We start from the raw sequence: 12321 nt of genomic DNA, 5'->3' as shown, positions 1-12321 counted from the left end.
AGAAGGAAGAAGAAAGGAAAAGGGAAGGAGGAGATAGAGCATTCAAATTTGTAAAATGCTTCTATCTCCATAGATGTCAGTGCCAGGACTTAATTTATCTTGGCATCCTCACATGTTTTTAGTATTTTAAATGAGCGCACCAGTCCTGTCCCGCTGTAGGAGAAGACGCATGGGAGATCTCCTGACGACATTATGTTCCAGGAAATCATGCTGCAGTCAGTCACAGCAGCAGCATGGCAGCAATCGCTCCCCGCCGAAATTCCTCGGGCAGGCTGGAGTGTTGCTTCGTGTTGTTTTAGGCTCTCTGGCACAGGAAGCACTAGATGGAAACACTCCGCCTGCACCCGCGCCTCCCCCCAGCCCGTGCTGACTTGTGGTCAGTGAAGCACATGCAGTTGTGCCTCTTAGGAAATGTGGGACAGGAGGCTGTGTGGAGTGCTGCCAGCATGACAGTGGAGGTGCGTCAGCGGGCTCAGTGACAGGTGGCAGAGGCCAGGGGACTGGGGAATCACTTACAGTCACGGAGGTTTTTCTCTCTCCCCAGCCTTTGTCCGCTGATGGGAATGAGGTAGCGGGCAGCCAAGCCACATAACGGGAGCCTGGAGAAAGACGTCTTGGGCAATTTGCACAAGAGTTTCCTTCTTTAAAACATCACACGGTAAGCCAATATCCCTGAGGGCAACTCTTTATCGGCTGCCTTATTAGGTTTTTGTGTTTTTTTAAAACGCAAATCTCTTAAATTAAGACACTTCTCTTGGTTTTATGTGCGCTTGCTCAGGCTTGTCTCGCTGTTGTAATACTGAAGTTCTGCCATTCAGCAGTTGGGACAGAGCCAGCTTTGAATCTGAGAACAAGAGCTGTCAGTGAGACAGTGGGCTTGTTTTCTGCACGAGTGGCAGCAAGAAAGAGTGCTTGCCCTTATGGGAGAGAATTTTGAGGGATTGGATACACAAAGTGAGTGCTAGCTGCCAGCCCCAGGGCAATCAGCTAATGGTAGGGTTTAGAACGGCAACAACTGGGAAAACTACAAATTTGGGTTGCCTTATCTTATATGAAATACAGTGTCTATATTGATTGTAAATTCTCCTCACATGGAGCTAGGCAATGGCGTGCTAGTAAACAGGCTCTGTGGAACTGAAGAATAAAGGGGAGGGCTGATTTGTAATGTTAGTCAATTTTTCTGGTGTAAATACTCCAACTACGGCAGGTTTCCTGCTACCAATGGTTGACCTGTATGCAGAATTCCTGAATATTTAACTCTCAGATCTCTGGAGCTGCTACCAGAAGCTCCAGCCCACCACTGGCTGAGAAACAAATCTCTATTTTCCACTTCCAGACTAGCTTTGAATCCATGCACCACGTTTCATCTCCATCACCACCCCCCACCCAAATAAGACTGGCTTCAGTTTTGCCATTTATTAGAGGCATGCTCCTTGGCAAGTATTCACTTTCTTCAAACCACAGTTGTCTCTTTGACAATGCGAGTTCAGATGATGCAGCAGATGCCTTTTACGGTTTCTGCCAAGCCAGTCTTCTCTGAGAGCCGTACCTTTCTCCGGGCACCATATTTGGAGTTGATTTAATCAGGGCTGAACTCTGACCCTAGGGGAGTCAATTCATCAACTGGCCACTGGCCTGTCGGATCTCTCTCTTATTTGAACCCAGCAACTTTAAGCTTAGACTGGAGAGTGATGAGACAGAGACAGAGGATATCCCTGGCCTCCTGCTGTGCTCCTCAAGGCGCCTGCTTTGGCCTGATTGTTCAACTTCATCTTGGAGTCTATCTCCCCTGCTCCAATAAATTCTCTTCTGCACTCAGCCCCGTCCGAGTAGGACTTTGTTAATTACAACTGCTAGAGCTTTAAGTAAGTCAGAAATGAACTTCAAGGCTTTTGGGGCCCTCATATTACACCAGTGGTTCTCAAAGTGTGGTGCCCCAACCAGCAGTATCAGCTTCACCGGGCCACTTGTCGGAAATGCCCCACCTCAGGCCCCACAAGCGCTATGGGTGGGGCCCCGCAATTTGCATTTTTACAGGCCTTCCAGGTGATTTTGATATGTGCTCAAATTTGAGAACTACCGCATTACTAGTCTAACAGGGGTATATTTTATTTAAGAAAGGCATTTTCAGGGGTGCCTGGGTGGCTCAGTTGGTTAAGCATCTGACTCTTGGTTTTGGCGCAGGTCATGATCTCAGGGTCATGAGATCAAGCCCCTCTTCGGGCTCCCGTGTCAGGTGTGAAGTCTGCTCAAGATTCTCTCCTTCTCCCCTGCCTCCTGCTCCCTCTAAAAAAAAAATAAATAAAATGAAAGGCATTTTCAGAAGGACTAATGAGGTTTTCTTTTCCGATTAATTTATTAGATTGAAGACCAAAACCAATTCTTTATTGGTAAAAAGTTAGTTACAACTTGAAAGAAATGACAACCAATTTCCTTTTTTAAAAACTTTCATGTCAGTGGACCAAGACCAACATTTCAAAGATGAGCCTAAAAGAACACAAAGAGAAGAGTGAAGAATGAAAATGCAGCCCATAGAGAGCAGAAGCGGAAAATAAGAACCAGGTAATTTCAAAACAGTGAAAGCTGGAAGCAAACACAGAGTAGATAACACAGATGCTGTGTGGTTTTGTGTTGGAGAGGGTTTCACAAAATGTGCCATTAAATATTGAGATGACTAGGAACTTCTGGCATAGGAAACAGTGCGCTATTGATTGATTTACATACATACAATAAAAAATGAAACAGGAAACTTGGACTTCATGTCACCCTGACAAGTCTACAGTTTTCCGGATTAGGTGCGGAGAGAGATGGTCAGACGGGAATTTTCACTACAACATGATCTTAAACAGGTAGTTCGAATGGATAGGGCTCACCTGCAGGTTGGTTGTTTGAAACTAACGCTGCTTCCCTGTGGAAAATCATACCGTTGGAGAGTGGACTACAGGCTGGACAATGGAATGCTTCATGTAAGGAAACTGCGGGGCAGGTAATGGTACAGGTCCGTGCGAGGGCCCATCCCAGAAGTGACCTGCATTTTAACAGTTCCCTTGCCGGCCCCTAGAGGGCAAGCTCGAGGCTGAGGTTACAGAGCAGGGCAAGCTGGAGGGAGGGGAGTCAAGGAAGGGTGTGGAGTCCTCTGGTGGAAGAAGTGGGGGTTCCCTTTGCATCAGTGTCAACAGCTGGGGACTAGGACAGAGGGAGGTTCTGCAGGTGAGCGTCCAAATGTGGGAGTCACTAGCAAGCTGGATAATGGAAAATTGGGAACTGGCCTGTCTGCTCTTGAGTGCTGTGCCCATTGTGGTGTCAGCCTCTGAAGCAGGATTGAAGGACCCAGTGGCTATACTTGCTAGCTCTGCAGAAGACGGGTCCTGGCTTGAATCCTCAGTCCACCAGTTAGCTACCTGCTATGTAACCTTGGACTGGTCACTAAAACGTGCCGTGCCTTGGTGTCTTCTTCTGGAAAACGTTGGTGATGATACTAGAAGTGCTCTCCCAACAAGGTGGTTGTGCAAATTCAATGAGAGAATGCCCATGAAGCACTTGGCCCGCTGAGCATTTATGTTAGATGCTGTCATCTGCAATTAGTCTCTGAGATACTTTAAAGGATTCATATTCTTTTTCAAAAAGAAAATGACCGACTAGAGTTTAGTTAGAGAGGTTGATTAGCTAAAACGTGTAAGAAGTATAAAGAGGACTTGCATGTTGTGGGAAATGGCATCTACTTTCTTATGTGAGGTGGTGACCCACATCTCTGAATCTTCACAAAAGATCCCACCAGCTGAAAATCCTATTAGCGGTGTGTTCTGCAGGAATTTAGGAATTCTTGAGAAAATAAATACGGGAAAGTTTTCCATAACAATTCATGATGCATAAGGGATGTTTATTATTCTAGTGGTTAATTTTTTTCAATATGACTACTCTTTGAAGGTGCTGGGATTTCAAAACAAAAACAAGACAAAGCAAAAAAAATGAGCCCTGCTTAACCATGCAGGGAAACTGTCTGGATGTGTTTAGTCATGGTTCCTGCTCTTCTGACTGTCCCAACTGCTGAAAATATTTACAACTATGTTTTTTGCCTTCGCTGTTTTGCTGGGTAAATGCAGATAATACAGTGCCTTCTGGGCTTTAGAAATGCTTTGAAAGGCCTGGAGAGTTACAGCTATTTGGCTTTGCTGAAGGGTTTCCCCGGGGCCCTCGTGATGTGTGGGCAAAGCGATCTTGGTTATGTGGCACTCAGCGAGTGTCCTGGCTATAGCCAATGTCATCTAGAGGACACTACTGAGACCGGACCTCCCGAGCCACACATGTGTCTGTCCCAAGGATTTGGAACACATCCATGAGTGATGCTTCTGAGTTTGAGCCAGGACACCCAAGTAGGTTCTATTTGTGTTTCCCCTGTTTGCTGCAAAGGATTCTATCCCAGTAACACACCCTTAAAGTCCAGGTATTTACGGAGTAAGGAAACAAACTTCAAAAGAGCATGAATCTTTGTACTAGATGGAGTTTGAAAGCTCTCCTGCTATTTCTCTGGGTCTGTCCTGGTCAGCTGTATGGCCTCAGGCACTGCATGGGTCCCCCACGAGTGTAGATGGTGGGTTCAGACTAGAGTGAGCCCAAGGCAGAGTCAGGGAGCAGGCGTTCTGCGTCTGGCTGGCTCACTTGCTAACGTACTCATGCGGCCACTGCCAGTCAAGTAGTATCTCTAGTTCGAGCCCAATATAAGTGGTTTTCTGAAGGAGCCTGTGCCTGGAACTCTCCTCATGGATGCCTGACTTTGAAAGCAATAATCCTTTCTGCCAATTCTCAGGCAGACCCTGAGAAGATGGTACCTGACAATTTGCTTGGGTTATAAACTCTCTTAAGAGTACTCATAGTTTAATAAGAAACAATTAGAAACCTAAACATATCATTAACCAAAGAAATAAATCTTTCATGAGAGAATGTTGGGTTTAGTGGCAGTGATGTGGGAAATACTTTTGAATACACAAACCTGTCTGGTAGTCTTAAATGACTTCCATTATGCTTCTGTAATGGGACTGAATTTTTTCTTCTGTAAAATGGGATAGCAACAGTTGACTTTGCTGATTCAGAAGGTTATATAATGACAAAAAGAGATAACGGACATGAATTTTTAAAGGTATTGATACCAAGGAATTTTATCTTAATTTTTAATGGGCAGCAACATGGTGTTAAGGAAAGAGCATAAGTTTAGTGTCAAGCAGGTTTGAGTTCTGTCTGCTCTATATTAGCCGTATGCCAAATTATTGAATCTCTGTGAGCTTCTGATTTTTTAACTATAAAATAGAGACAATAACCTCACCTCCCAAGTATATGGTGAGAATGAGACAGTTGTGTCCCCTCCATGGTGCTGGGCACCTGATTGGCATCAACAAATGCTGGCTGTTATCATTCCCCCAGACTACCATTCAAATAGAAGTTTTTATTATCTACAAAGGGCAGTTACACCAGGAAATCTGGTCCAGTTTCAAGTTGACAGAAGGCTGAAGGACCTTTGAGGATCCAGGAGAGCTCTGGGTTACTGAACTGGGAGAGCTGTGAGCCCTGTTTCACACCCAGAGGCTGTAGTTATAGGAACTTTCCTTGGCCCCTTTTGCCATTACTCCCCAGCTTCCTTATCTCTCAGACATCCTTCAAAATGCCAATTTTGAGTAGATGGAGCCCAGTCTGTCTTATTCCCTACTGTTTCACCAGTACTTTTTACAGGGCCTTGGACAGATTAGGGGCTCTACCGACATTAATTAAATAGATGAATGACCAGGGTCGGCCATCTGAGCTTGTGTGGGCTCCTAAACAAAGTCTAGCCTGAAACTGAGCTCCAAGAAGCTAGGATTGGGAGAAGGATTTGTGGTCACACACGAGAATACCTAATACCCAGACAGTATTGAGGCCAAATATTAGTAAGGTGGGATACATGGGGATACGTGTCCTCTCCATCCCATTTCAGCCTGGAGAAGTCATGTGTCTTGATGTTCAGAGCTGAAAGACATATGGAAGACATTCACTTAAATGTCAGGAAGGCAGATGCATCTGAGTACGTACTAACACTCTAGGAAACAGGTCCAGGGATCATTCATTTATCCAACAAATATTTGTTGAGGGCCTACTATGTGCCAGTCACTCTTCTAGGCAGTGGTGACATAGCAGTAAGCAAAACAGGCAATATCCTTGTCCTCATGGAGTTCCATTGAAATGGAGCAAAATAGGCAGGAAACAAAGAAGTCCATAGCAAAGGGTGGTGATGGAAATACAATAAAGAAGACTAAAGCAGCATATGGGGATGCAGAAAGTCAAGTATTGCTATTTCAGTGAGGGTGGTCAGGGAAGGGCCTCCTGGAGCAGAAGCAATATGCACAGAAATGTGAAATCAAAGGTCATAGCACTATCTCAAGGAAAAGTATTCTAAGGTAAGGGAAGGGTGAGTGTAAAGCTGAACGTAAGTGTGGTTGGCATGTTCAAGAAACAGCAAGAGGGCCTGTCTGGCTGAAGAGTGTGCAAAGGGGAGAGCAGTAAGAAATGAGGTTGGCAAGGAAATGGGAGCCAGATGCTGGAGTACATTCTAGGCCAAGGCCAGGGCTTTGGATTTATTCTCCATGTGACGAGAGGGTTGTGAGCACAGGAGTGATTTCCATTTTTATTTTTTTTATTTATTTATTTATTAGATTTTATTTATTTATTTGACAGAGACAGCCATTTTTAAAGGAGGACTCTGGCTGCCTGTCATGTGGAGAAGAAACCCTGGAGGCAAAGGTGGGAGCAGGGAGCCCAGCTCAGCAGCTACTGCAGGAGCCCTGGGAAGAGGTCATGGTAGTTTTGGATAAGGATGGGAGGGGCAGAAGAAATAAGTGAGGAAATTTGGGATAGGATTTAGATATTGAGCCAACAGGATTTGCCAGTAGATTGGAGGTAGCATTTGAGAAAAAGAGGAGCTCAAGGAGGACTTTGAGATTTTTTACCTAATTAAATGACAGTTCTTCCTGTGATGGGACACACAAGGGAAGAGTGGGTTTTGTGAAGGGGAAATGGAAGATTTGGTTTGGGATACTATTATATTGACCTATTGCTGCATAACAAGCCACCCCAAGACTGAATGACTTCAAACTACGATTATTAGTATTTTTCATGTTTCCATAGGTTTCCTGGGCTGAGCTGGGGAACTCTTGGTTTTCTCTGGAAGTTGCAGGGGGACATCTGGGCCTCACACATGTGGCTGGCCATGGGTGCTGGCCATTGGCTGGCAGCTCAGCTGGTGCTGTCATCGGCAGTGCCAACACATGTCACTTAGTCTTCTTGCAGCAGCCTTCTCACAGTTGCGGTCCAAGAGGGACTATCCCATACCGTTGCAGTCCAGAAGAGCCAGGTAGAAGTTCCAAGTTCCATTCTTATGACCTAGCTTTACAAACACCCAAGTGTTACTTCTGTTGTATTTTACTGGTGAAGGAAACCACTAAGGCCAGCCTGTATTCAAAGGAAGGGGAACCGGACTTCACCTCTTGATTTGAGGAGCAGCCTGCAAGTACAGGGAGGGAAGGGGCTGTTGGCAGCCATCTGTGGACACCATCTATCACTGACACTCTGTCTGAGATGTGTATTGGTGTTCAAGTGTCAGGAAGAGATTCTGGGTCTCCAGAAATTGGGCAGGAAATTTCTCTTGAGAGATTTTGTTTAGATTGTTAGACCTGACATTGTTAAATTAGAAAGAAATTGCCCTCCTGCTTTCTCTTTTAAAAAGTGACCTAGTTGGAACTGTGTTTTTCTAGAACATATGCCTGTGGTAGCTAATAAATAAACTGCATTCTTTTTTTATCATCATTAATGATTACTTGACACAATGCCCGATACTCTAGACACTTACAAGTGTTAATCATCATTATTACTAGCTCTTGGATTTTTCAAACTTCCTTATTCACATTCTTTCTAAACTGAAGAGATGTACCATGCTGTGGCACGTGTTAGTCTGGCTATATTCACATTGGGTTGATTGTTTCCGATATTATAAAACATTTCAGACCCATTCTTCCTTCTGACCCCATTATTAATACACATATCATTTCTCAGCCTAGACTCTTCCAACCTACTTCCTGAGTCTGCAAAATCTATAGGATTAAACTTTTTGGTGTTTTCATATTTATGATAATTTTAAAGTAATCTGAGCACATTCTAGAACTCCCAACTACCTCCTTTTATTGAAGTACTCCATGTGATTTCATAGGGATATTTGCATGGAACATATGATTATATTAGTATCAAGGAAAGCCAAATTACAATACAACATACACGCTTAAGTTTTTGCAGCCGTGCCATAGAGAAAGCAGTGGGAGAATGGAATGGTCCATATCATTGACATATGAAACTATAAAGACCCCAGAGTTGGGGCACCTGGGTGGCTTAGTCATTAAGCATCTGCCTTCAGCTCAGGGTGTGATTGCAGGGTCCTGGGATCGAGCCCCGGGACGGTCTCCCTGTTCTGCTGGGAGCCTGCTTCTTCCTCTCCCACTCCCCCTGCTTGTGTTCCCTCTCTCACTGGCTCTCTCTGTCAAATAAATAAATTTTAAAAATCTTAAAAAAAAAAAAAAAGACCCCAGAGCTGGCCATTAGTACATATTTACAAAGTCATTGGCTATTTATGAAATCTTATTTTTGTATACACAAATTAGCAATGGTTAGATTGTAAATGCAGTAGTGAAAAACAAAGAATTATTTTGTTAAACAGTTTATTTTAATTTCAATATTGTATTTTGAAGTGTGCTAATCGAGCTTTATGATAATGAACCCATTGGATGAATAATGAATCCATCCAAATAAGGAAGCTTATTTTTAAAAAAGATGATCAAAGAAGATGATAGCAGTAATGATCCAACTTTGCAACAAGTGAAATGAAACACATCAGTGCATAGTCTGCTAGTAAACCAAACATGGGCAATTTAGCGGCAGCAAATAACATCATTCATTACTCTAAATTAATGTTGATAACACTGTGTTGGTTTTGTAACTTAGTTTGCCTTTAATTTATAAACTTGATTTAGTTTTAGATTTGCATAAGATCTATGAGCACAAGGCGTTTACACTTCATTCATCTTAAAGAAACATAATTAAAATGATTTAAATCAATGCTGATGATTTATATATATTTTTTCCTTTAAAGGCTTGCTTCATTACTCATGTTTGAGAAACACTGACGTCATGAATAAGCTTCTATAAATCTAAGAACAGTCTCATCATATTCTAGGAAAAAGGAAAGAGAAAAACCACTATAGGGCTCATTTTCTTTTCCTCTCAGAGACGTTTTTAGGCTTATAAAATTCTGGTTCCAGTTGTTTTTTTTTTGTTTTTGCTGTTTGTTTTTTAAATATTTTCTGTTTGTTTGTTTTGCCTGCGTGAACATAGGAGACATTTTGACATCGATCTCTAGGCCTGTTCTATCGTTTTCTAGAGAAATTTGCTCCTTGTTCTCTGATTATATCAATCTACTTTCAGTTTCAAAGACATGCCAAGTTCTTTGCCACCTCAGCGCTCTTGTACTTGCTGTGTCTTCGGTTCCGGCTAGAGCAGTTTCCTGTGGCTTTTTGCATGGCTCGTCCTTTTAAATCTTTAGGTCTTTGCTTAAACATTCCTTCCTCAGGATGCCCTTCCATGATAACCACGGTTTAAAGGAGTCTTCTCTTATTTTCCCACATTACCTTCTTCATTTCCCTCATACTTACAAGATCTCTCAAGATTTAAGATGTTTGTTTTATTTGTCCATTGCCTCCCTCCCTCGTTGGACTGTGAGAGGGAATGGGAATGCTGCAAGTCTTTTTGACTATTGTGGCATCTAGCACACTCTAAGGCATACATAGGGACCTAATGAGCATTGACCAAATTTGGAAGTATGATAATCACTGCTTTTATGACTTAGGGTATTCCTGGAAATCCTGTCATCTAGGCGGCCAGTGTGAAAGTACTGAGGACTTATCCATGATGAAAAATATTCAGTGAGTGAGATAAAGAATCCAGTAGAAGGTCTAGGTGTATTGGTTGAGCTGGGTGGTGCAAAGCAACCAAAAGTGGGGATCAGCTTCCCAGTAGAGGCAGCTTTGCTAGTTGATCTACAAGCACCTAGTTCTCCTGACTCTCATGGTTTGCCAGCCCTCATGGTTTGATGAGGAGGTAAGAGGCAAATAATGATCCTTTAAGTCCCTGTTCTATCAGACCATGCCAGAATGCGTGCCTTAGTCAAGATAAGGATTGTGAAAGTTGATACCCAATTGATGGAGTCAGTGATCAAAATAATGACAAGCTTCCAAACCTTGGATTTATTTCATTTGTCTTAGAACTCTGCTGAGTTAGTTAATTACCATTTATTCATTATCTGGAATATGCACATTTCCCCCACCTTGTAATATCTCCAGAGTCAAGACACATCTTAACAATTTATGTCATGTCATGGTTTACTTGGTGGCCATTTTCTTTTTTAAATAATATATAGTACAATGTACATTTTACCATTAATGGCTCTTTGGAGTCAATAAAATAAGTAACCCTCTCTATTTTTTTGAGGCAGTTGGCTAATATTAATTGGCTAAGTGAAGGAACTTATTAGCATTTTGCTAGGAACAAGCCACTGTAGAAGCATGTCAGCAGAAAGTGGCTACCAACAATTCCTGTGCCACTGTGATGCTTTCCAGCCAAGGAGTGGAGTCTGTTTCTCCTCTACTTGAATCTAGATCGACCCTGTGATTTACTTTGATCAACAGAGTGTGAGGGAAGTGACACTGTGTGACTTATGGGTTGTAAGAGGACTTCCAGTTCCTTTGAGGAGTCAGCTACCTCATTGTACATACAACTACTGATACGTCCCAGCCATCAGCCAGCTCCAATGCCCTAACCATGTGAGCAAGGCCATCTTGGATCTTCTAGCACCCCATGGTCTGCCTCAGACAACACCATGAACCATGCCCACTGAGCCTGGTCTGAATTCCTAATCCATAGACTCATGAACAAGAAAATGGTTTTTGTTTGAGTCCTCTACATTTTAGGGTGCTTTGTTACATGGTAATAGATAACTGGGACAGCAGTGGAGTTAGGATATAAGTCCTAGAAACTATTTTCTCAATTTCCCCCAATTTGGAACAAACTATCCTTCTTGAATGAAGAAATACCCTCAATGATATGAGCCTTAGAAAAATTGCCCATGTTTTTCCCAGGTCAGATTTCCCAGCACTAATAATACAATCCATGAAGTACTATGAGAAGCCACAGTTCAGAAACAAATTGTGCTGGAATCATCACATCCTCAAATCACCTTTCCATTCACAATTGTTTCTACTCAATGTGATGTGCTTTCACTGAGAACCTGGGGCTCCTAAAAGATGTCTTCCTGCATAACCCAAAGTAAAACTGCGTAATCCCCAGGGACTTGCCTCTAAAAATGTCTAATGCTTCTAAACAAACGAATGATTGCTTAGCCATGGTAATTCCATAAGAGAACCAACTTCGAATGACAACTGTTGTTCAAGACCATGATTAGTCAGAGAGAATGATCTGGATCTGACAAACCTCAGAGCTACAAAGGCACAAGGTGTGTCCCCCAAAGCAACAATCAGGGGGAATGATGGGGGCATATCTCCTGAGAATTGCCACTCAGAACAGCCGACCCTGCTGACCAAGCAGGATATCCTCAGTGTGTGCCACAGTTTCACAATAGGAAGTGTGAACATTAGGAACATTGCAAAAGGGAGGGCAAGGATTCTGAAAGACTAATATCCGGTGAGGTGTGAAAGGAAAACTGAAGCTACTCACTTGCAGTAACAGCCTTAGAATGGAAAGCTATTTTGATAGCCAAGTGTGGAAAGTTAACATTAACCAAATAAAACCATGGGGGCATAAAGCCAGGAATGTGCCTGAGTTTCTAGTCTGGTTTTCCTAAGCTTATTTGCTCTTCTAGGAGAAATTTTTTTCTATTACTCCATGAAATACGAACGTGTGTGTATCTTTATACTTTGAAATACACCACATTATCTCAAGGTCCTATTATTCCTATTCTACAACTTAATCCATGTATGCAGGCCGATAATTATAACTGCTTTAATATTTCTTTAAAGGTAAACCTAGTAGGGGCACCTGGGTGGCTCAGTCAGTTAAGCGTCTGCTTTAGGCTCAAATCATGATCCAGGGTCCTGGGATCAAGCTTCAAGTTGGGTCCCTGCTCAGCGGGGAGCCTGCTTCTCCCTCTGCTGCTCCCCCTGCTTGTGCTCTCTCTCCCCCTCAAATAAATAAATAAAGTCTTCAAAAAAAAAAGTAAACATAGTACTCTCTCTTTTG

The 12321-nt window shown here is 42.8% G+C and overlaps 1 protein-coding gene across 1 annotated transcript in view; it reads left to right on the top strand.

Annotated features, from left to right (window-relative positions):
- The window catches only part of LOC105238544, a 188705-nt gene that overhangs the window by 154360 nt on the left and 22024 nt on the right, over positions 1-12321 (top strand). Inside the window, exons 8-9 of the mRNA XM_034669085.1 lie at positions 545-658; positions 2363-2562. The gene's annotated coding sequence lies outside the window, so the exon portion shown is untranslated. The remainder of the gene's footprint in view (positions 1-544; positions 659-2362; positions 2563-12321) is intronic.

This window comes from Ailuropoda melanoleuca, chromosome 1 (assembly GCF_002007445.2).
Source record: "Ailuropoda melanoleuca isolate Jingjing chromosome 1, ASM200744v2, whole genome shotgun sequence".
Classification (NCBI taxonomy): Eukaryota; Metazoa; Chordata; class Mammalia; order Carnivora; family Ursidae; genus Ailuropoda; species Ailuropoda melanoleuca.
This window is presented reverse-complemented; position numbering and strand designations above follow the sequence as displayed.